Source organism: Falco punctatus (genome assembly GCF_963210335.1).
Source record: "Falco punctatus genome assembly, chromosome: 8".
Taxonomy (NCBI): domain Eukaryota; kingdom Metazoa; phylum Chordata; class Aves; order Falconiformes; family Falconidae; genus Falco; species Falco punctatus.
Window position 1 is genome coordinate 10,107,100 of NC_137588.1, and position 25,362 is coordinate 10,132,461.

The window sequence follows — 25,362 nt, forward strand, 5'->3', positions numbered from 1 at the left end:
AAACCCCTTCATCTCTTGATTCTTTTCTCCCTTGCCTTGTGGATTGCTGCATGAGGACAAATTCAGTGTGAAGTTACTGCAGTTGCATAAAATAAGGGAGTCTTTGCACTCTGTAACCTGTGATGTGGTTCTGCTGACATTTAAGATTCAGTAAAGGAAGGGAGGGCAGTGGCTGGTTAAGAAGCTGTGGTGGTGGCGGTGTGTGGACATTGCTGCTCGTTGCAGTCAGAGCTCCCTGCCGGGCCGGTGACACAGCTTAATAAGTGGCCCGAGAAAGAGGGCCTTGGAGGCCAGCTTTCACCTGGTGAGAAGGGAGCAGTGTGTAAAATATTTCCCCTCTTTTTGATTAAAGTGGGAGATGCTGGCTTTATTCCCTGTGAGTCCTGTTTAGAATATATTTGGTGAGTGTACTTTTTTTTAAAATATACTTAATAAAGAAAGAAAGGGTGGTTTCATTCGCCAGTCCGAAAATGATTACTTGTAAAGAAAAGAAAATTGATTTAAAGGCCACAGGAACAAATTGAGGGGTCAATTTTGACTTTAATTCCAACAATTAATTAAGGAACTCTTCTGGAGAGGTTTGTAAAATTAATATTGATCTCAGATCTCAGGCACTCTGCAGTCACGTCTCCGTCCTGGTTTATATCCTCCCGTTTTGATTTATGGATCCGGTTTAGCAATAGTGGAGCTACATGACAGGGCTGCTCAGCAGCGCTGTGTGAGCACTCATCCTGAGAGCACAAAGCTCATTGCAGTCATCTGTACAGTAGAGCTGGAATATTTTAACAGCCTGAGCAATGGATGTGTCACATTCAGTGTGTGCTTTGATGACCAGGAGTCATCTGCTGTTGTCCTGCCCCAGCTTCACTCTCCTGGCTTCCAGTAAATGTCGGTCTGAGCAATGCTTTTATCCCTACAGCAGTGTAAAATGAACTAAATTCTGCGTTGTTGGGAGAGCAGGAATGCATTTAATACTGGAAGAAGCAGAAATAGTTGATAACCTTTATTTTAAAGGAAACTTGTCTGCAAAAGGATGGCCAAGGGTTGCGCTCACTTCTTTGGGTTATTTTGGTCGGTTGGGTTGTGATTTCTTGATTTCTTCACTGCAGGGCTGGGGTCCGTTGCCACCAGGTGTATCTGATCGCTGTAGAAGTGGTGCTCAGGGCAAGTGTGGGTGTGAGCAGGCAGAGAGGCTCCATCTGGATGTCCTGCTCCATCTGGATGTCCTGCTCCATCTGGATGTCCTGCTCCATCTGGATGTCCTGCTCCATCTGGATGTCCTGCTCCATAGCATGGGCATGGCGAGGCTGGGCAGAAGTACAGCCTTCCCCCCCTGAAGAGTGTGCCTTTTCGCTTCCTGCCAATATCTCATTCTGTCCTGTGGAAACAAAAAGAAAAATCCTGAAATACTTACAGAAAACAAGAATTTAAAAAAATTTAAACAACTTCATAGGTGACATTTTTCTTATCTTTTCTTTATTCTCTCTCTTCTTCCTACTCCCTGTGAACACTCATTTTAAGCCAGCAGATTTCAGAGGCATGGGTTTGAGGTGAAGGACGTGGCTCTGCTCTCTGTCAAGCTCTGCTGCACCATAAACAGAAACTTTTAGAAGGGGTTAATCTGGACAGATGCCCTTAGCACACTACCAGTTTCCCTTCTTGCAGATGCCCTTTATACTGACTACAAAGCACAGATTTCTCCAGCTGAGGGATGAGTTTGCCAGGAAAATCACCTCTGCCCAGGAAAAGTTTGGTGATATGAATACTGCCCCAGCATTTGCACATCTTACAGTAATTGACAACATCAAATTAATTTCTAGCATCACCTGGACCTAACCCAAGTAGCATCAGATTTAACACTACGTCTGCCTGTAGAAGCCTGGGAAGCAAACTTCCAGCTTCAGGAAGCATTCCTACCTGCTCAGTATAAATCATGTTTGCTCTTCGTGGGAGGATAATCAGAGTAACAGGTGAGAGATATTTAGCATGGCTTAAAAAGATTAGGTGTGAATTCTAGTCACAGTGTAGCATAAAATGGTAAAAATCAAGGTTTTTAACATTGGGGATTACTGCATGGCTGGAAAAGTAGCCCTGTTTATGAAACAACAGCTGATTTTTAGAGTCATTGTTTTATTTACTGCTGCATTTACAGCACAACCAGCCGGTTAGCCAACGACTTATAAAACATATTTAATGTTTAGAGGCACTCAGTATGGCTATAAAATGATTTTTAAGGGCATGCAAACTTATTGTGTTAACAGCATTACATGCACTCAAGTTCCCACTGGAAAAAAAAAACCAACCCCCACCCCCATTTCCCGAGCAGACTCAATCATCTCACCCTAAGTTTTGTAGGTGGGTGACACAGCTCAAACTGGTTGACTGCCTGGCACTTGATGGGAACCATTAAAAAGGATAAACTTGAAGAAGTCAGTACCCCTTACATACTATAAGTGATGTAGCACCGAGTACTCCAGGGATGTTAAAAACTGTGATAAAAAACTGCTGGGAAATTAAACAAGAGGGGGGAAAAAACCCCACAGGGTGTTTGTAGGGGCTTGCATGGGGGATTTATCTGCGGAGTGGGGGGCTGATGATAATCTTTCAGGCAGGTTTTTCCTCTGGTTTTATTCCTGATTTATACGGGTAGCAATGAAAACAACATCAGACGGAAAGTCTGTGAGCAGGAAGAGATGAGAAGAGGTGCCGGAGAGAGAGGCACCCACGTGTGTGTTTATCCATTTATGAAAATGGGGAATCCAGAGGCAAACATGCTCAGCAGTCCCTCGGTGCAGATAATTGAAAGTGAGTGCTGAAAGCATGCGCTCCTGTTTCATGCTCCAAGGGTTAATAGTCTTCGGGGGCACTTAAGATGAAGCTCCTTTGAGAATCCACATGATAGCTCCTGCCTATCCCTCAACCATTACTTTGTTTCTCCTTTCAGTAAATTCTTATCATTTAGGACAGAGTGGTATTGTTTGGTTTTTTTGGTGGTTTGTTTTTTTTTTTTTTTTTCCCCTGGCAAAACTCACACTAGCTCACCCTTTGCATACATCGACAGGCTCTACAGCTTTCCTTAAGGATCTTTGCTGCTATTTTTCATGGTGGTCTGGGGAGGGACTGGGGGTCCAGGGAAAGCCATTTGTTCATTTTGAAAGGATTGCTATGGACCTGGCCTTCTTCCAGTCCCTCCACTGTAGAAGTTGTTAATTTATCATTAAAAAGCATACATTATTTTTGTTAGCGGTTCAGCTACTTCATTTCAACTTTTCTGGATGGGTGCCATGGAAACCCAAATGATATATTATAGTTTAGTGGTTGGGATTGAATAGGCACCTCTTTATCGCTATCTGTACATCTCTATTCAGCTCGGGGCATGGCACAGAGCATCCCAGCCTGACACCCCGTGCAGGAGGGGATGGTAGGATCCAGCATCAGGAAAGAGAGCACATTTCATCCATCTGGGCACGCGTTGGGGCTGCTGAAAAGCATTATTCTTCATCAGTCATTTTGCTGTCACATGGAGGTGCATATGGTGTCCCATGTCTAGCTGGCCCCCAGCCTTTCCTGTAAAGCTGACATATAGAACTGGGTCTTAGACTTGTTTCCCATTATCTAAATGACTCTTGCTGCTTCGCTTTGGGGCACTTCTTTCTGTCCTATTGGCATGGAAATAGAAATAAGAACAGAGACTAAAGACTCATCAGCATTTTCTCAGTGGACCTTCCCCCTTCACTGATGTTCACAGATTTTTCTTCCAGTTGCCCCAGACATTTTCTTCAACTCGGTAGAAGAACCTCAGCAGAAATATTGCAATTGAAGAAGTAATGACTCTGTGCTGCCCTATTGCATGTAGGAACGCTACACATGCTATGCTAACAAATTTATAACCCAGAGTAATGCCACAAGCCTGCTGCTACCTCACATCTCTATGCACCTCTGGACAGGTAATATATAGCACACATAATGCCACCCACGTTAACAGCAGGATGGCCAAATAATACAGGACAGCAAACTTTGTCTCCTGAGATTATTTTGTTGGTGCAAACACCAAGACTGAGACATTTAAATGAGAAGATGCAGATCCCTGAGGCTGAACATAAAATATTTATATGAAGAGACCGTGGACCAATAAATTTCAGTTATAAATGTTTACAGCTGAAGGTAGTAATAAATAACCTTCCAAAAGCAATATTTCAATTTGCACTTATTGTACTTCTGCATGTTATATTTTCAGGAAACAATAATGATTATAGCAGGACATGGAATTAGCTCATGTTTAATGAATGATTACGCAGTTTAGTTGTAATCATTGTAACATCAGGACACAATTAAAACTGTGAAATGTTGTTTATTCTGGAGAGAGATGGGACTGTTTCTCCATGGATACCATTTATATGTCCAACCAATGCATAATCTCTTCATTGAGTTGTGACAGAGGTGGATACACTTTAATAAATTTGTCAGACTACTCCTAGTTCTTGATTTTCCAGTCATGTAACTTCAGCAGTGCAGGCTTCACACGGTCTTTGGCAACAGAGTTAAATGCAGGAGAAAATTTACTCTTCAGTGAGCTTAATGGCCATCTCCTACTGATCTGCAAGAACCCAAGTTCAGATCATTGCAGGTCATTCTCCTCCTGCATGTTGGACCCAGTGTGGCTGCTTTCCTCTCATTATTTAGGGCAATACTGTCATAGTCTTTAACCTTTTGCAGGGCAAGACGTAGCTTTGTTTCCAATTGTCATCTTGTAATGAAATGCTTGGGATGGTTTTTAAAGAGAAAACTTTATCTGGTGGCACAGACGTAAATGTTCTGTCGATGTCTACGTCTGGTTGATCCAGCCTTGTCTGGTGCAAGTGGGATAGTTTATGCTGCATAAAAAACAGTCACTCTTGGTGCCAGGCAAGCACCTGATAATGAGTTTGGGTGTCTTATCTCACCTTCTGGTGACTGCAGCTGTGCTGCGGTGGGGAGCAGTAAGCTCTTTTAGAAGGAGAGAGCTCTTGGGTTGTCTGTCTGCACAACAATCTCAGATAGGGAGGGGGGTAATATGACTCTGCATCAACTTTGCATGCAAGCTGAAGGGCTCTTCTCTAACCTGAACCTCTAACAGAGGGGCTTCACCTTTCATTAAGAATGGCGGCCGTACAAAACAGTTAAGCGCAGTTCTCAGGCTTCTGTGGGCAATGCAGAGAGAGGGAGAGGCATCTTCTAAGGATGCTTCACACCACCTTTGTCATAGCATGCAATGAGTCTTCTCCTAGGGAGGCTTGTTGCTTGTTGTTGACTGTAGACAGCACTCTACAAGTCTCTGACTGATCAGCTTTCACTAGGCAGACAGCTATGATGAGGTGACATCTGTCCTCTCCAATGTTTCTGATATTCTCTGAGCAAGTGTCTCCGGCCTAGCTGCACACTGATAATTTTTCCTTTCTTTTTTTTTCCTGTCTCTTTCCCCGGTGCTCTGTGTCTGGCTGCCTTTATCTAGCCCAGTGTCTCTGTGGAGAAAAGATTGACTTTGGCAGGAAATGTGTTCCTAGTCTGTCCCGGAGAGGACGTGACTTACTACTAGGGTAGATGGGAGCTGTAGACAGGCTGAACCATGGTGCAAGGCGCTTCCAAAGCCCTCTAGAGATAGGTCTCAGATTTTTCTTGACCAACCTGGTATTCAGGATACCCCTGGGTACATGAAGATGCCTGAAGGAAGATGCTTTAGAAGTGAGGCACATCTATAACTTCAAAGCACGAGTCTTCGTGATAGTGCTGTGACTGTGTTGATTTAAAGATACAGGTGAAACAAAGTCTGCAAGGACCAAGGAACATATTGAACAAGCTACCATAGCTAGCAGCAGAAAAGAGAGAAGCCTTAGGTCATGCCAGCACGGAGTGGAAACAGCTTGTTAATAAAACCAGCAAATCTCAGTGCTAAATGCAAGCTGAGCACTGTTCCTCCACGTCTAGTTAGATTAGCTGCAAGAAAACGAGATGGGCGCAAGTACAGGAGAGGGTTTATTGGTAATACGGGAGAAGTGATTAGATAGCTTTCTCCTAAGTGAAAGGTACCAGCAATTTATAATCTGGACAACTTTTTATTGTTTTGCCGTTAATAGATGTTACGAGTATTTCCCAGGCAATGTGTAGATCCACTTGGTGGGTGTTGGACTGCGGCACTTGCTCCTCAGGAAGCTTAGCACTGATGTGAAAGCTGTTCGGAGCCTGGCAAGGGGCAGAACTGGGAAAACGGTGAGACGGAGCTTACTTTTCTGACATTCCTCCTAGTCTAACGTGCTTGGTGAGTTTCCTTCTCTCTTTCTTTTCTAAGAGAGTAGGAGAAGACTGCCAAATTTGCCCCTCATAGCCTATGTCTCCCCCAGTAGCTGCCTGAGATAAATTTAGCCGGGAAACCAAACCGGTTGGATTGCCTTTTGGGGGGAAGCAACCCATTCAAAGGCTTTGATCTTCACTATGATGATTGGAATTTGCAAGGAGACAGAGAAAGGAGAACTGGGCAAATATTTAAACACAGCCCTCTGTGCCAGCTCCCTCTAGCCAGCACTCCAACCAAAGCCCCTCGGAGAGCTTTTGGCTGCAGGAGTGGCCCCTGGATGGGGAGGTGAAGACAGCATAGCAAGGCTAAACATAAGGACATGTCTGCTATGGCTGCACAGCGTTTCCATGCTCCCCTCCACAAATTCAGACCATTTTTTCCCGTTAATTAGAGCAGAAAGAGTACTTCCAAAAGCACAGAGGTGGCTCTGCAGCCACCGGTGAACCGCGCTTGCTCCTAAAGCCAGGAGTGCAGCTGGACACTTCGGCGTGGTGGGACCTCGGAGTAGGTAGGAGACCACGCACTCTGCACCTGCCCTCACAAAATACATCGCCCTGGGCTCTCATTCAGCTCCTTTTCAGTAGCTTTGTGCAGGATGGCTAGACAGATGGAAAAATAGGAAAAATGGATGAAAATATTAATACATATTAAGGTTCTCATTAATTATTTAATTACTAATTCAATTATTGAGGAATAATTATTAATATTTATAGCATCCCGATTGGTGATGGTAGATTAACCGTGATGGCATAATTTAACAAATATTTTAAAAATAAAACATTTAACAAATAATATTCCAACATTTTTCCATTTTATAAAAAAAGTGTGAAAGGTTCATGAATATATGCAATCTTTTCTGATATTAAAACATGGTTTTGTCTATTTTATTTTTATTGTGGATTGCTTTATTGTAGATTTAATCCTCAGGTTGTTTCCCAATGAACTTCTACACTCTCTGATGCAGAAAGAAACCGGTGGCAAAATAAGCTTATAGTAACAGCATTGTAAATCCATGATGAAGTACCATAGTAAGTAAATGCATAATATAGCTCTATTTCTTTCTACTGCTTTCTCTTTCTGAAGTCTCCGTAACACAGTGATTGACGTATATGAAAACCATTTAGCACATATTAAACTGGGGAGTCAAAATATTATTTTGAAGTTTTCCAAGATACGTTGATCCAAATATATGTCAGAATCTCCTGAAAGGTTATGTTGGCCCATCTTTTGCAATATTCATTCTTCATTGCAAAACTTCCTATATGACATTGCTGTAAAATCTAACATATATGTGCATACCAAACCCCAAAATTCCAGAAAGAAAATTTCTGAAACAAAGCAACAAGTGAAATTTGTAGTTTCTGCAAAATGTCAGGTTTGCGAAGGGTTGTTTGGGCTCCTTTGTCAAAAATTGTTTCTAATAATTTTATCCCCCAAAGGTTTATTCTATTGGAAAAAAAAGGTCTGCGGGGAGATCATTCCACCTGATCTTACGATGAGCCTATGCCTGCCGAATTTTTAAGTCTTCTCTGTAGGAACTGTTTCAACAGATGTTTGTGTGTGTGATGTTATAACGCTTTCTCTGAAGTATTTAACTGCGCTTCGTGGGGAAAAACGATTCTTGGACTTCCTTCACAATAACATCATGTCAAAAATAGACGAGTTCTTGTTATTTATATTACTGAAGTACTGAATGGCCTTGTCTGAGAACAGAATGTTCTAGCAACAAATCGAGTACCAAATTATGGTGGGAGATGGTCTTTGCTCTGAAGAACTAACACTCGAGGTAAACAAGATGGAAAAGGGGAAAAGGACAGACGGAGCATTCTAAAACTGCTGCACAGCAGTGGTGGAATACAAGTGGCAAACAAAAGCCATTTCCCAAAGTATCCCACCATTTTCTGTTTATTCATCTCTCCTCCCCATCGTTCCTCGCTGGCAGCTGGAATGGGTCTGGGATGTGCTCCTGGTGACAAGAGATAGAAATTTTCTACTTTGCTTCAGTGTTTATACTGAGAAATGAGCTTATTAAGGAAGCGGATCTAGAAATGCCCCAGGTTGTACCTTGTAACTCAGCTGAAGATGAGCCGATAGGGAATGAGGATGACTATATTTATTCATTCAGTGGGTGGACATTCCTGTCTTGCAAACCATGACGACTGATCCATCAAAAAATTGGGGCTATTAAACTGCTATTTAGCAAATACAAACTGGAACACCTCCTCTACATCTGAAACGATGCATCTTTTCAAGATGTGGGGGGCAAGCTGGCCCACTTGCCCATGCAATTGCTTTAGTTACCTCTTCATAAGGCACAGCTAGTGAGGCTGGTCCTTTAGGAGGTCATCTACCCTGAAGCTCAGAAAGGAAGCTGGCTTAAGGTTAATTTTATTTAAATGCCTCTATTACAATTTATTTATTCTGGGGAAAAAAATAACTGAAAATGTGCAGGTTTTTCCAAAGCATCAGAGTAAATTTCTGATTTCTTCATTGGTGCCTTTCTCAGGATGCATGTGCCACTCCACGTGAGTGCTCTGGACTTCAGTTTCTTCTGCCCTGGGTCATATCGCAGCTCTAATCTCTCTGCCGTGAATTTACTGGAGGATATGTAGAGTTTGCAAATAATATTTCCTTGACTAAAAGACAAGGTGATGCTTCTTTAGCAGCTGCTGTTCTTTGAATTTATCCAGGGGCTTTGTCGGCAAGCAAGCTCTCTTCAGGATTCTCCTTCCTCTGATATATCAGAGGCTATTTCTTGGCATGAAGTAATTAGAGGCAAGGCAATTTTACAGCGGCAGGCATGGGGGTGCTCGCTAATCACAGCCTTCTCCCTGCTTGTGCTGCACTTGCCGACAAATCCTCCTTGCTGGAGGCAATTGTGTTTTCTGGGGCAAATCAGGTCACTGAGATCTGCAGGCTTCCGTGTGGCTAACGCAATAAGCCGGAGCTACAGGAGCCATCTCTTCAGGGCAGCACTTGCTACGGGTGAATGTGGGCGCCCTGCGAGGTGGAGGCGGTTAGTAACTGTCCACCTGGCAGAGTGCAAGGACAGGAGCTGGTGTGCCGGGGTGTTCATTTGCAGATAGGTGCTTCTGCTCATCTGAGCGTGAAGAGGGAATGGGCGATATCTTCTCCAGAAAGGGAGGTTTTACCAGCAGAGTTTGTGCTCCGCCTGAAGGGTGGTGATCTTTCACAACATCCCGAGCACGCCCAGAGGGAAAGCAGAACCGCGTGAGGCTGTTGCAAGTCCCAGGACAAGGCCAGTGTTCCTCAAACTGCTGACTGTTTTAGAAACGCTGCTGAATGAGCAGGATGGTGGCCTGAAGTCTTTTTACTGATGACTGTAAATGTAAATGGAGAGTTTCAATGTATGGGGATGTAAGGGAAGCCCAGACATGATGCACTGCCTGAAAACCCTGACCTATTTAGCTCTCTCCGCAGTTTAGGTCATGATGGTCTTCCAAAACCAAAGCTCTTCTCACTTTGACATGCAGAGTTTGAAACTGTTGCTTGTCTCAGCCACAGGACCCACAGGGTGGGTCTGTGCCATGCAAAGAGCTTGTTTGCTGTTAAGTAGCTGTGTAGGAAGGTGTAGTTTCTCCAATGAGGCAGAAGTTCCCTTCCTCACCTTTGTCACCGCAGCTGGAAGCCAAAATGGATTATTTCATTTTTTTTCAGGTAATGTTCCTGCAAAGAAGTTTCAAGTGGAGCTTTGCTTGGTGAGTCTCCTCAAAATGGTCTCATTCCAGGTTTGCCATGGAGAAGCTGCTGGTTTTATCCTGCTCCCCTGCCCACATAAATGTCATTGATTCAGCACTGGGGCATTGCAGATCGATGGGGCTGTCTTTCCAAATGTGCAGCTCCTCATGGGCAGATGGATGGCGAAGCAGCAGTTCTCTTTGCCAGGAGGTATGGAGACAGAGCAATACGGTGGCAGTGACATAGCAAGTTTTCCTGCCTGTACCTGCTCTTATTCTCAAAGTTAAAATCTAGCATCCTTGCAGGAAGGAGCAATGCAGGATGGGAGCAGTGCCTTATTCTTTACCGGTGAAGTCCCACCTGGCAAGGAGAAGAACCAGAGAGAAAATGGTTTTCCTGGAGAAAAAATGTCTTCCTGGCAGATGGCTCGGCCAGCCAGCAAGGATTGCAAACCTCTCTGGGAATCCTTTCTTTACGGCTAGTGAGAAGGTGATATTGCTAGTGACAGCACAGAAAGATTGGCTGAAATAAAATAAAGAGGTTTCCATGGTGATCCCTTCATATTGCAGTAAATTTCATCTCACAGTCAGCTGGGCTGTGTTTCTTCCCCCGGAGGAAGAGTCCTCGGCTCCCCCCGCGTTGTTAGTTGCTGCTGGTGTGAACAAAGTGCTGGCAGACCCTGAGCAAAGCCAGCGACACGGACACCTCTGCGGTGGCCTCGTTAATTATCCCAAAGAGCTCGGACAGGCTACAGGTGCTTTAGAAATAATCCTGCTTTCTGTTTTGAACTGTAAATAGATGAAGAATAGATATAAAGATAAAGCTGTGGTTAAAGGTAAGAGAGGAAAGAAATGGGTTTCTTCCCATTTTATGGCTGGGGAAAGAACCAGAGTCAAATTGTGGAACTCCCCCAAAAACAGAGCCCAGCAGCTGTCAGAGGAGGGAATTGAACATGTAATTCCCAAACTCCAGCACAGGAGATGTCTTTTCTCCTGAGGTGAATGCTGGGCAAGACACTGACCTGCAGAGAGACCGCCGGCGGGGAAGGGGAGCTCCCTCTTTGCACTCAGGTGACTGATCCAGCATCACCTACGGGAGCGTGGCAAAGGGAAGAGGCTGGGGGTCCTCCCAGGTTGTGTGCTGACAGGGCTGAAAACTGACAAAAGAATGACCTTTCGTGTCAGAAGATGAGGAAACCCCTCCAGCTGTTGAAGCCAATTACTCGCAGGTCCCACATAAGCATGATCTCTCCTACGGTGCCAAAGAAATGAGCAGCCGCAAGACGTGTCTCGCTGTGGGTAGGCTCAGCGATGAGTTTCCCGGCTCCTTCCTGGGATGACGACATCTTTCCATCTGCATCTGAATCCGAGAGTCACGAACGCAGTGCTAGTCAAGCTTTGCCACCCAAAACATGCTTAATATGAAAAGCATTTCCCTAAGAAGGTGTGTCATTGAATGCAAATGAATGCTGCCTTAAGACCATGCTAATTTATGCTGCAGAGCGAATCTGTCTGCTTAATGCACTACACAACCAAAAAAACTGACCTACCCGTGGCCACACTCAAACCTCTGCGTCTTTGGGATCATCTATTTTACGTTATATAGAATTCAAATAATATGCTGGAGACTTGAGAAGCAAGGAGGGATGTGCGAGAGGCACGCGCTGATTACTACTAGCTGTAGCAGCTCAGGGTGTGCAGGGCCTCCTGGGAGAGCAGCAGGTGTATGGGGTGAGCTGCTCCTAAACATCAAAATTGCTGGGGTCAGCTACCAGCTCCAAGCTGGGAACTCATCACGGGAAAGGATAAAATGAAGCTTCTGAAGGCTTTTTTTTCTTTTCCTTCCCCCTCCTGAAATTAATCTTTCTTCCAGAGCTGGGAAAAGCTGAGACTTGTTTCTCTTGAAGCCATTGTGCTCGGCTTTAGCAAAACGCTGGATCCCACCTTCTGCTGTCCGATTTGTAAATCTGAACTGTCAGGAAGCTGGGATTGCAGCCCCAGCCTTGAAAAGCACCAGCCCACCCAGCCTGGCAAATGGCCCAGCCCTCGTCCTGCCTGCTACCTGTGCTCTGCATGGAGCTGCAGCTGCCAAGGGAGGGATGGGGAGGGTCCGCTGGCCATCAAACCAGCTGGTTGGGCAGGCTGATGCCCTTGGAGGTACCGCATGCTCTGCGCTGGGACACATTACACCCGGAGCCTTGGGATTAACGTGCTCAGGCTTGTTGAGCCCCAGCCGCTTTTCGAGATAGCCTTTCATCAGGTGAGGTGTGTTTCGAGACACCCTTCCATAAGGTGGAGCTGAGAGGTAGGGGGCATCAGAGACTGCTTGAACCATGAGAGCGTTTTGTTGGATATTTTTCTTATTTTGCTGTTTGAAGGAAAACTGCTGCATCTGCAGGCTGGAAGACTTCATCAGTGCTCCACAAAGATGCCTTTTGGGAGGACCCAGGACAAGCCGGAGCTTTGGTGGGGAAAGGAACTGGCATGAAGTTGCCACTCTGAGCAAGACAGACATCCCAGGTGCTAATTTCCTGCTATTGTCGGTGTGAACTGGGGCTCAACCCTCTAGATTGCAGGAGGGCAGCTACAAAAACACATTTGGCAGCCAACTTTCAATGTGTCACCAGTGATGTTCATATTACTATGTTAAGGGAAAGCTGTGACTCCTTCTGCAAGGAAAAGAGCTATTAAACAGAAAACAAACCACAGAAAACAATGAGAGATCAAGACATATGCTGACTGACTCTGCAAGGAGAACTTAAAATCTTAGGATACAAAATAAAAAGACATAGGCTGGAGGCTGTGATCGTTGTCCCAGCTCAATGCTGCTGAGCCGCGATACCTCGGCATCAGCCAGGCAATCTGCCTGGGGTCATTGCTCGCATCTCCCTCGCTTCTCCCCCCAAGTGGCACGTGTGTCTTACCAGGGTAAATTTGCTTTGCAAATCTACCTTTGTGTCTTCAGATTAGCTTTATTTGCTCAAGGATTTTGGAGGTAAAGTGGGGGAATATTCATCCTTCTATTAGTTAAAATTTCTGCTTCTTGTTAACATCGTACCAGCATGTCATTCAAGGCAAGCACCTAAAGTGGGTATTTTGGGGATTAGAGATGCATTTTCTTCTTTGCTTTTAAATAGTTTTTCTTGAAGTTACTGACTCCATCGTGGGTAAATCTCCACTGCGGTCACTGCTGTGAGGACAGCTCAGGTTGACCATTGGCTTCTACTTTTGCTACATAGGAGTGCTGCTTAGCAGAAAAAACGCAGAGTCTGGTACATACAGTAAGGTCATCCAAGGACACATGTAAACATTAACTCTCAGCACCACCTGTGTAGGTGTGCTTTTGCTGTCCAGTGCTCTCTGCTTTGCTAGCACTGATGATAAAGCATCCTTCATCTTCGTGCATCCTTCCCAGAACCCGACAGTGACGTAGGAGTGTGCAGTACGTGGTCTTCTGGCTGTGAAGGCTCAACAGTCATGTCTTCCTGCTTGCTCTTCTGAGTAACTCAGCATTAATTTTAGGGGTGATGTGAGGAACAGAACCTGATCACCCGTGCTGTCAGAGCTGGAGAAGGGGAAGCAAAATCCCAGACAAGTTATTTAGTCACCTGCTTGTGCCAGAGGAGCCTTGTGACACTCTCCTACCAGCCAGTTTTATTCCCAGCAGAATGGTTTGTTGTAAGCTTCTTTATTTAAAGCAGAGAGAAAGTCCTTCCAGCAGGAATTTTTGCCTCAGACTAGCCCTGCCCCACATCTGCTGCACATCCAAATTACCCAGGACAGCCTAACGACCTCAGCATGTTGCACCTGGTCAACAGGGGATTTTCAGTCAAAGACCACAGGTGGATTCAAAGAAGGGTCAAGGGTCTTCAATGTATAGGAGGAGGGGAAGGGAACCGTTCATAGCATAGAAAATACACTGGAATTGCACAAAATGGTGAGTTCTGATCTCAAAACTATCTTTGGCTGCCTGGAAAATAAGCTTCAGCTTTTTCACAGGTAACACTTTCTGGAGACAGGCTAGAGATAGCGGAGCAAAACAACAAGAGATACAAAGGAGTGGGCTTTTGCCATAGAGGAGATTCTGGGCAGCACACAGATCTTCTTGGTGTGCTTAGGTGAGGCCAAGAGGGTATCTCATTGTCCTTCCTCAAGCTGCAAAGCAGCAGAGCTCTGCTTGCTCCAGCAGCATGCTGACTGCCTGGCATCCTGGCAAATGGGTTGGCAGGGAAGTGGGAGAGCTGCAGGAGAAGAGCATTAGCCAAAATGTGCTGCCTGGGTGGCCCAGACCTCAAGGATTACCCAGAGTTTGGGAGCAACAGATAACTAAGGTAAGCAAAGGTAAGCAAAGCAGCCTTGCCTGAATCTCTGCTGAGGTTCAAAGAAGCCCAAAAGTATTTTCTGATGTCTCGGTCTTTGCCCTTATGGGCTCTGCAAGCAGAGAGGGGCTGTGTTACCTGCTCTGCTCTGCTGCAGGACTCTCTGCAGTTCATGAACACACAAATGCACATAATCAGTGTAGGCATCCAACCATCCATCCATCCACCAGAAAGCATTAGCAGTGTGCTCAGGAATCGTATTGAGGGAAGCAACCGTCAACTCCAACAATGTGGTGTCTGCAGAAATTTGTTACTCTTTATTTAAAAAAAAAAAAAAAAAAAAAAGGCCAGAAATTTTTTTACAATTCCCATTTGTTAAAAAATGTGCAAGCACCTCATTAACTCTGATGCTATGATATTTTTGGCTAGCTGCATTGCTAAGCATGTGTAAAGCTCTGATGAAGTGCAAGAAATTACCTTTGTAACAGCAGTGGTGTCTTCTGAATACAGTTAGCGCTTCCTCAGAACTGATAAGGTGCGAAAAATGATCTTCCCATCTACAGTTGTGTCAACTGAATGCAATTAGCACCTCTACATGTGTTTAAAATCATGACCGCAGGTTATGTGTTTCAGCAGCCTGCAATACATTAGCGCTTAATCCCGTCTTTGTGAATCGAGGGAAAAAAATCTCTGCAAAACCAGTGCAATGAATACAATTAAGTGCTATTAACATTCCATTAACTATTTTTAATGAAGTAAATCCAATCCCAAATTGGTGAACAATGGACTAGGGACTTTTCATCGCTCACAGACAGCAGATGCTTGCTGTATAGACACGTGTCAGAGGAAGATGTCTTGGAAGATGTCTTTACTACTGCTAGACCTTGTTTAAACAGCTCTGTTAAACTGGGGTGGCAAAGCCAGGCTTTTCCCTTCATTCTTAGGGTGCAGGCAGCCCAGGATGCTGCGGAGAGTGTGGGATGGTCCTTCTGAAAATGCTGCCTTCTCTGAAGGGAAAATAAGGGAGAGAAAGAACGAGAAAGCAAGCACAATAGGTATTTTTTCCTTTGGTGCAAGCAGCCAGGTTCCAGTGTATTGACCACTTACAATATCCCTCTCGGTTCTTCTGTAACTTGCACTAAAAGAGATCCTGTCTATGTCTCTTTATGGAAGTCTCTCCATGGCCAAATAATTATTGTCAGCAGCCTCCAAACTCCTCCTTTTCCTGCTGTTTTCCTTCCAAGTTTGACTGACTTAAACTTACTACATGGAGGATTAGTGTGACTTACACAAGAGCTTCAGTATTTTTTTTCATGCAAACATGGCGTACATGCAGAATGGTCACATTCACACGTCACACTTCTCTTATGAATATTTGAAAGCTGTAAATAAGAAACACACCTCAAAAGGATCAAAAAATACTTTGATCCCAAACAGACTTTTACACTATATTTTGAACAAATGATGAGTCCAAGCCTTTTTCTGTGCTGGGACTCATCTGGCCCGCTGCCCAAAGCCATACTTTTCAAGAAGTTTTACTGAAATGACTGGCAAAGCTCCACAACAGCAAGCATCCCCATGCTGGGGCTTGGAATGGCAGCTGGCTGCAACAGCGACAGCTCCTATATCTCACCTCTATTCATTTACTAAAAGCCAGTTACGGGTTTTTCACTTTCAAGAGGGATCTGCAACAGCTGTGACTTTATTATTATTATTATTATTTTCTTTCCATTTTTTCCCGGTAAATTTGTAATTGAAAGCGACAGATCTCTGTCTGGGACACTTGACGGTGGATGTACAGTGCTTCTGTTGCTAGCAGCAGCCCCATGCTGGCATGAAGACTGTAGCTTGTTAGGGCAGAAGAAAACACCATGCCCAACTTGTTTCACTCCCTACATAACACAGGACATAAAGCTTTACTCAGTGACTCCTGCACAGAGCCAAATAACTTGTGGCTGAACTAGGGCATATCTTTGAGAAAGACACACTCAATCTCACTGTAATTTATTCTTGACCATCCTTTATTTTCTCTGTGTTTCCACAATACATGGCACTCTGCACAGGAATAACTGCTCTGAGAAAGATTAACATCTGCAAAGAGCTCCGAGAGTGATATTGTCCTGGTTCTGAACCTAAATCCAAACCCTATGCCGGTTAATAGAAATGTCTGCTGTGAATTTAGATGTTCATGGGTTTTTTCTTCTTGATGAAGCAGAGGTTGCTGCTGCAAGTCAGGCTCCTTACTTTTCCCCTTTCTCCCCTGAACATGTGAGATGGAGTTACCACCCAAGATGAACGTCTGTTGAAAAGGTCCTTCTCACACCTGAGAAGCCTCCAAGGTAGCCAGGATGCAAATGCCTGATGGTAAGTGCCTGGGATGCTGCTGGTGACTTTCTCCTTGGCACAGCAGCACAAAGCGACAGCCTCCTCTGTGTTCTTCTGAACACTGCCCCACAAAATTCATCGTGCCAGCTGCAAATATTGCATTTTCACAAAGCAGTGGGTATGCACATTCTGCGTATTGCTGTGAACATGACCTGAATTCGTCGGGGCAGCCAGGGCTGAACTTCACGTGCCACAATCCACTGACTTTTTGGTGCCCTTGGGGAAGGGTCACCATCTTTTTCCAGGTACAAAATGCTGAGGTATCATGATGTACAAGGCTTGATGTATGTCTTTTTGTAGTCTGGAGGGAAAAAAAAAAAGTTTTAAAGGTTATCTGTCTACACCCAAGCACAAGAGCTTGGGTGTCTAACTCACTCTTCTGGATGAACAAACAGTGTTAACTGAAAGGCACCTGATCCGAGGACTGCTGAAGGCAGCGGGATCGGTGGCTAGGTCTGACTGATGTTGGCTTTGCTGGCTATTTCTTTGACTTTTTGGTGGGGCTTATATGAGATACACAGGTCCCAGTGAGGAAATCGGGTTTGGGGGAATCACACCTGTACTTTTTCTTCTATTAAATCATGTCATTTAGCAGTTCCCTTACTGCATTGGGACAAATGCCTCTCCGCTAGGTATATCCATGCATAGTGATATCCCAGAGTGTTTCAACCCTGTTTTTTCAGTGGCCTGGCATTGCTGAGTGCTGCAACATCGCTCTGACCATGCTCCTTTTCTTGGGGCAATTCCTGCTGCCTCTGGGCTCTAGGAGTTAAGCTGGCTGCTGCAGTGAGAGCTGCCAGGGGAGAAAGGCATCCAAACAAGATGAGCTTGCACCTTCTAGGCAACGCGGTGCAAGGGTCACTGCTGGCCGAGGGTGACTCTGGGGGACACAGGGGCTCTGCTGACTCGTTACATCCTTGCCTCTCCGAAAGGTGATGCAACGTTGTGGTCAGGTCAAGAAGAAACGAATCCATTTTAAGGAAAAGTCTTAAAGCTGGAGGTGAGAAGAGATGATTCAGCATTATTAAAGGTAAGCAGATTTGGGGCCGCGTGCCCGGCTGGGGCTGCCCAGCGCCGCTGCAGCCTCCTGCCTGGAGTTGGAGCATTCTGCAGTTCCACTCAGCTGCAGCTGGGAGGATGGAACACTGACAGCCATCTATTCTGTAAATTAAATTTCACTCCCCTCGGTCGTCCTCGGCTCATGGCCCCGCTCGCTTGCTGAAGGATTGCTGATCACACAGATTATTATGGGCTGAGTCCAAAATCTGTAAGATCAGCGAGAAAGGCTTCAGCATCCCAGGGAGTCACAAGCTAGGTGCTCTGGGAGTGGGGTTTAGCTCAGCTAATGAGGGCATGAAGAGTGGGATGGAACTGGGGACCTCCTTTGCTGCTGGTGGGCTGCAGGTCAGCGTATAAACCATTGGGTGTCGTGTGAAGCGGGAGGTGACCCTGGCTATCCCACTACTGTGAGCGGGACAGGACAGGCAGTATGCCCTGGAGCCTGTCTGGCTTCTCTTTTGCTCCATCTCAGCCTGAAAGCTCTCAACAAGGTCTGAACTAATGGACCAAGAAGCCCAAACCCTCTTGTTCAAAGCAGTGAGAGGGGACTGCAATCAGCCATAGGGTTAAACATCTCTCCTTGAACCAGGGTGTGAATCCCTGTTACAATATCCTACCCCTGTGGGCTGATGTCCCTGCACCTGGGCAGGGGAAAGGAAAATGTGAGCAGTTAACCAGAGCTGGGAGGGTGCTGCCGTGTCGGCAGGGTCTGAAGGGACCTTCTGGCCTCAGAAGCAGAAAATCTTAAAACCCAAAAGCATGATCCTTGCTTGTGACTCCTGTTGGGTTTTCCCGTGATACACTGGGGGAAAACAGTCTGTTTAGTTTATTGCACAATGCAGTTATTTATAAAATTGTCTCTATTGAAACAGAGGAATGTGCTTTTTCCCAGTGAGGTCTCTGAAAAAACAGCAATATGTCACTTGACCCAGGCCTTTAACTGGAACTGTCTTGGCAATTTAATGAAATTAAATGGCTGGACTATGGGGAGTTCATTAGTAAGTAATCCAAAGGCTAAAGCTCTGTGAGCTAGTTCAGCTCATAAACGCTTATTTGTGTTTGCCAGATTCAGTAAAGTGAAACCCCTTAATAGGCACTGGCAGTATTTATAACACTCTCTCCTCTGATCTGGAGACGGTCACACATGTATTGCTGGGCTGGCTTCATATTTCTACATGAGACTTAAAAAAAAAAAATATTAAATAATAATCTCCAGGATGCCTACAAGGTCCCCTGTGTTTCACTGGGCAGGCTCGGGTGGATTTGCAGAGGCGCTTCTCCTGCTCGACATCTCAAACCTCTTGCTTCTGGCAAAGCAAGTGAGAGAACCTCATTTCTTTCCAAAAAAGCTTTCAGAGACGGCTGCTGCTGCCAGCAGTGCAATGCTGAACCTGCGAGGGACTCTGGCTTTCTTGTCGTGCTGGGCCACAGATGGGATTATGAGCTGTTTTATTTCATGCCATTTGCCCAAGGCATGGGGACCAAGGATGTAAAGCGCCTCTAGGATTTTGGTGGGTTGTAAAAAAGGGTGCTGAATTGCTGCTTATTTCCTTTGAGTGGGGATTTAGAGGAGTGAGAAGGGTAAGGATCTTCCTCCTGCTGTGTAAAGGATTTCTGCGTAAAGGTTTCTAGAAACACAGAAACCAAGTGAACGTGCCTAAGTTTTAGATAAAAGCAAGATTTACAAAGAAGTGAGCTGTGGTACCACTAAGGGTTTGGCAGGGTGTTCGCTAAAGGGTGCTTGAGATAGAGGAATATCTTGACTCCAATGTACCTAAATTTATTTTTTAAGGTAACATGATAAGTCCAGCCAAACCCTGTCCTGGCCCTCAGGGATTGTCCACCATGAAAGCCCTCATGGAAGGTTCTGTATACCACAACCTAGAAGCAGCACTTAGTTTTAAAAAAACTGATTAAAATGCCTTGGTGTGAATTTGATAGAAGTCCAACACAATCATGTGGTCAGCCTTAGGCTGGGGTTGAAGGGCTGTGGATTAGATCCACACAGGAAAACTTCCCTGACCTGAGTTAAGGCTGGTGACATCTGGGAAGAAGAGTTTTCTGTAATTCAAATTAATTGTGTGGGAAAATTCTTGCTGGGCTTTAGTGTAGCTGCTGCACAAGTTCTTCTAGAAGTAAATAATACCATCTGCCAGGTGCTTCTTGCAAAGAAATTGAGTATTGAAAGGTATGAATACTACAGAGGGAAAGACATCAATCTGAGTAATAGATGTCCCAAATATTGTCAGATCCGCAGCACTTTCAGCAGCACAGTTTTCTGTAGTGTGTGAAATGCCCCAGGAATCAAGTAGATTTTGAACAGTGATCACTGCCAAACATGCAGGAGATGTGCATCTTTTTTCCTGGGAGTGCCTGAACCCATCTTGATTTACACCACAGCACTGCATCCCCAAAGAGCTTGTGCTAAATTAGGCATCGCCAAACACAGCTTACATGTCTTAAATTTAGAGTATGGGAAAAGACTGGAGATTTTATCCAGAGGAAGGCAGTGAAAGGTCTTGTGGCAGCTACAGGAGATTTTAAGTTCTGCTGAAGCCCTTGTAGCAATCCTGTCTCCTCTCCTGTAAACTCAGGCCAGATTCTAACCTTTGTGGACACCTCTTCTTCTCCTTCCAGGCTTCTGCTAGCCTGGCTCAGTGAAGCCCAGGGGCTGACAAAGAGCTGGAACTAGCCATAGCTCTAAAAATCTGTTCCTGGCGTGCTGTTGGGAGGAGCGGTGACGTGCCCCTCTCCCCGAGCACTGCACAAACATGGGCTTCCACACTACAGCAGTGAGGGGCACGGGTTTATTCCTAAACCCTTCATTCCATATGAGACAGAATGCTGGCAATCCCATCCCAGCAGTCTTTCTGCGCTTGCTATGCCCATCTAAGCCAGCCCCGCACTTAAGGTCCAGGCAGCACAAAGTCCACACAAGGCCCAGTGTAGCAGAATGAAGCTGGGTTAATCAGCACTGATAATATAAAACCGTGGGCTGGCGGGTTGGCCGGTGTAGATAAGGTGCAGGTGTGGCTGGTTAAGTGAAGTGGTTGGGAACTAGTGAAGAGAGAGCAGCCGAGGAAGAAGCAAGAAGAGAGAGAACATATGCCCGGGATGAGAAGAAGAAGGCAGCAGAGGGACTGTATGAAGAGTATGCTGGTATGAGATGGTAAAAAGACCTTGTTGCAGCTTGCTAGTTTGGAGAGTGCTGTGACAGCCCACCCCTGTCTCAAGATGCTGCCGCAAGTGTTGTGTGTCCACGCTGTGGCTGTGGTGTCAGAGGCGGCCCACGGACACCCGCTCAGGCACTGGGATGAGCGGCTAGAGCGAAACGTGGGTACCTCGCTCCAAGAAACAAGCATGGGTCAGGTCTGTAGCTTCAGCGGCATGGAGTATGTTGGTTTGTGGGAAGCCTGCTCACAAATGTCACTTAGAGGCGTGAGGTGCTCCTGAAACGGCCTGGCAAGTTTGAGCTCGGATGGGAAAGGTGGTGCGTTTCCCTGTGAAGGGAGCGGGGATGGGTAGGAGGGACAAAAGTGGCACAGCAACGACATCTTGTGATGCACAGCGAGGGCTGCATGTGCGCGCCGGGGGAGCCAGGCGCTGCGGGCTGGTGAGCCCCTGTCCCCCTGCCCAGCCGGAGCCTTTGCGGTGTCCCCGCTGGGAGGGGGAAGCTGATGGGCAGGAGGGACGTTGTCCCCAGCACGTTGTGATGAGCTGGAGCCGAAGCAAGGATTTTAGCTACAGGAGACTGGGGGCGGGAGTGAAAAGGCTACGACGGAAGGTCCTGCTTACTGCATTCTCCTTTTCTTTTAGTGTGGTATTTCTTCAAAGCACTGAAATCCCCCCCAGCGCTCCGTGGAACCCTGCGCTCCCCCCACCCGCAGCTATCTGCTGCAATAGGGACACCTGTGCACTCCCTTTCCTTCTTACGCAAGTGCAAATATTCTGCCTTATACCAGAGGATCACCGTGGCTGAAGACCCACTTCTCAAGACGCAGACCGGCATTTCATCCCAAAGAAGGGGGCAGTACCCATCCCTTCCCACTTTGCTGCACCAGAGAGGAGCAGTTGCAAAAGTTACTCTAGACTTGCACCTTGGGACTCAAAATTCAAGGTTTCTAGTGGAAGGGCAGCAGCAAAGATTGAGAGCAGGTGGAGCTGGTTGCCTCACCACTGCCCAGCTGCTGAAGAGCAGCCTTCTTCAGGTGCCAGCTCAACCCACCAAGCAGACAGTTTTTCTTGAGGCCCTTTAGTTGTAGCCTGGGTTGAATTATGACTGCTTCCATACTGCACTCATGCAAAATCAGCAAGTTTTGGAACTGTGATGGCTGCGCTTCTTTTTGAGTCTTCGTCTTTGTTCACACCAGTGCTTCCTCGCAAAGCATGCAACGAGACATCACGCTCCGAGGTGCACCAGAAATAAAGGACAGCTTTTGCATGAAACCCTGCAGCATCTAACCGCTGAGCTTAAGGTAATCATGAGAAGAAACCAGAAGGATGAGCTGCACTTTCCTGTCTGACCTGTGCTGCGTTACATCTCTGGGTAGGATTTTTGGAGACACCTACAGCACGTAGCAGCAGAAGCGCTACTGAAAGTCAATGAGACTGTTCAGAACAGCCTCAGGTGCTTTTGAAAGACTTGTCCTCTTGGGTGTTTCTTTAAAGACTTGTAAATTATAGTTAATTCCTATAGCTTAGGTGTATTAGTTGATAGAGCCTAGGTTTACATTCCTGTCCTCCTAAGGATTCTGCTGCTGGGGCCTCCTCTTAGACAGCCTGGACTGAAAAGTTGGCAGGGCTCAGGAGTGGCAGCTCCTGCCTTCAACTACATGAAAGAGCCACAAAGATTGTTCGTGTCCCATTTCCCAGCCTGAAGGGACAGGTTCAGCAAACTGCACCTGGGACAGTGCTCTTCCACTGCAAGAACTCAAACACAAGCTGTTGGGGACAAAATAAAGCCGACTGAGCTGTGGTCATCCTCCAGGCCACCTCCAGCTAAGAAACCATGCTACTCACAGGGCACCTCTGCAAAGACAACATGAGCAGATGTCGTTTTGCATGGTTTGTGATGCTGACTTCTCTCATGTGGTAACAAAGGTCCCTGTTACGCTTGGAGTTACAATAATGTCAACAAGGATTGTAGCGAGGCCACTTGCCTACAGAGCCATCGTGACATTACATACCTGTGAGGGTTTTCTCTTTGACTTTGGCTTGGGTTTTTTTTTTTAGGGATCAGTCCTTCTCATGTTCCTCACAGATAATCAAGAAGTACCTCCCCATTAATGAGATAGGAACTTCTCACGTTTTTATCTGACCTGTTATTCTCTTTGGAGAAACTTCTGAAATTGGCAGAAGGTGATAAACCACCTGCAAGGTTTTGTCTGCTTCATCATTGGGTTTTCCAGCCTATTCTTATCAGAAACAGCTTGTTGCCTCGGTGAGCCGGGCAGAGGCTGTTGGCTTCAGGCAGATAAAATAATCTTGTCCTATAGGTCAAACAGATAAAACATGGTCTGCAGGAAACAGGAGAGGACTGAGGGTAGGAGGTGGGGGGTGGTTAGTCTTTCACAGAAAAGTCACTGGTTTTGTCCAGAAACCAGCATCACATCTTAAACCCTCATAGCAAGGGTTGGTGTTTTCATCTGCATGCTTCTGCAGCACCTGGTCTGTGGGGCCACTGCACTCCTCAGTTTTCATTGTGATGTTGGGCTTTGGTGCCGGACTGTATCAGGAGGGAGGCACAGATGTGCCTGTCCTCTGGGTCTGGTGGAAAAGTTCAGCTCTCAGACGCAATTTGCAGTATTGTGACAGCATGTCTCAATTCTGCTGAAATTTTGCAGAAAAACCTCAGAAAAAACCTTAGCTGCCAAACTGGCTCCACAGACAGGTTTGAAAGGAAGACCAAGGTTGTCCTCTGTGCGTAACGCAGTAAAATATAAATTCCAAAATATATCCAGGTGGCTTGCTGCTCTGAGTCCTCCTCTGCTGGACTGGAAAAGGTTTGTATAATTTAACATGTAATATCTTGGGGTGCACTCAGAGTAAATGGCACTGGGCAGAAGACAAGACCATGGGTTCTAGATCAACCCTTTGAGATTACTATTGGGCTTTGCAAGGCTTTCCCAGCACGGTTGTCATGGCCCTGAAGGTGACATTGTGTAATGGAGCTGGAGGTGTTAGTCACCATTGGCATCAGATCCTGGTTTGGAAACTTTTTTGGAGGCAGCCTGACCCACTGCCTTGGCTGAAGCAGAGGGAGAGCAATGGCCACAGCTACTCCCTCCCCTCCTGGTTTTCACAGAGGATGCTCCCCCCCAGAAGGTGGGCTGGGTAAAATCACCTTGGGGACGTTCAGTATTGCAAAGGTTATCTGTGTCACCTTCTCTTTCTTAATCCCTGCAGACAGAAAGCACAGCTGCTGCTGGATCAGGAGGTGGTGATTCACAGTGTAAATGGCTCTCGTACCAAGAAGAAGCCAATATATTGCATCTTCACGGTGCCTGCACTGAAGACTAAAACCTTTTCATTTAAATTAGGAAGGACAGCTGGATTGTTCTTAGTCATCTCCAATGATTTTGTGGATGAGAGTGGGTGGCAGGTGAGATTCTTTTTTTAATTAATATTCTTTTTACCTTGCACTTACAGATCAAAGTGTCTGTGGTGGCATTGCTCACAGCAGCTCAGGGGCCTGCAGCTCCTCTGAACAGTGCTCTGAGGTGCACGAGTGCTCAGGCTTGCTCTCAGGACAACGGGAGCAGCAGAAATAAATGAAGACAGGAGAGCAACAAGTAAAGCTGCAAATCAGCCTCCATGCACAGGGTGTTGTGGAACAAACAGGGCCTGGCTGACCCTGGCACACTTGTTGAGAAGATGCCTATCTGGGTGCAGTGGAAAAACTTGCAGAGTGAAGTGCTTGCGAACTATTTTAAGGTTGCGACGTTGTTCATCTTACAAAGATAACTTAAGTGTGAAACGCCTTGAGGATTTTTAGTCTCTTAAAATAGATCCTTAGGTGCTAGATTTTCTGCTACTCAATGCACAAATTGTGTTGTATTGACATATAATCCATCAGCTAATAAAAAAGAGTGATTGTTCATTAAGCTACAGTGTTTGTGCAATGTCTGGTGCTATGGTTTTTGTAAACAAAGAGAAGGCTTCTATCCTTATGAAACTACTTGATCATTCCCTGGGAAGACTTGAACTCTTTGGCCGGTTTCTGTCACATCTCATTGTTTCTCCAGGCCTTATGAGAAGAGGTTGGGTGAAGCAGCGCTCCCCAGAAAGGGTCCCCAGGGAGGGACCGGGTCCTGGTGCAGCTTCACCTTTTTACTAGTTTCTAACAAATTCAGCAGCACTCAAAAACAGGTAAGGGAAGACTTCAGTCATCTTGTTGCTTGTGGAACTGACTTGTCATCTCAACTAGCTAACTATTTGTATAGCTGTACAGGAGGAAAAACCCGCTCCAACCCTCTCTGTGCTGATTGCCATCTATAAAAAGATCTTGACAACCACTCCTGTGAAAAGCTCTCACACCTCCACTCTGCAGCGCGCCTTTGATGCTTTAGCA

General features: G+C 45.9%; 1 protein-coding gene across 1 annotated transcript in view; it reads left to right on the forward strand.

The window, feature by feature from the left end:
* The window catches only part of IKZF2 (IKAROS family zinc finger 2), a 193,275-nt gene extending 168,374 nt beyond the window's left edge, over window positions 1-24,901 (forward strand). The window contains exon 11 of the mRNA XM_080399859.1: window positions 1,110-24,901. The gene's annotated coding sequence lies outside the window, so the exon portion shown is untranslated. The remainder of the gene's footprint in view (window positions 1-1,109) is intronic.
* The last annotated feature ends 461 nt before the right edge of the window (window positions 24,902-25,362 follow it).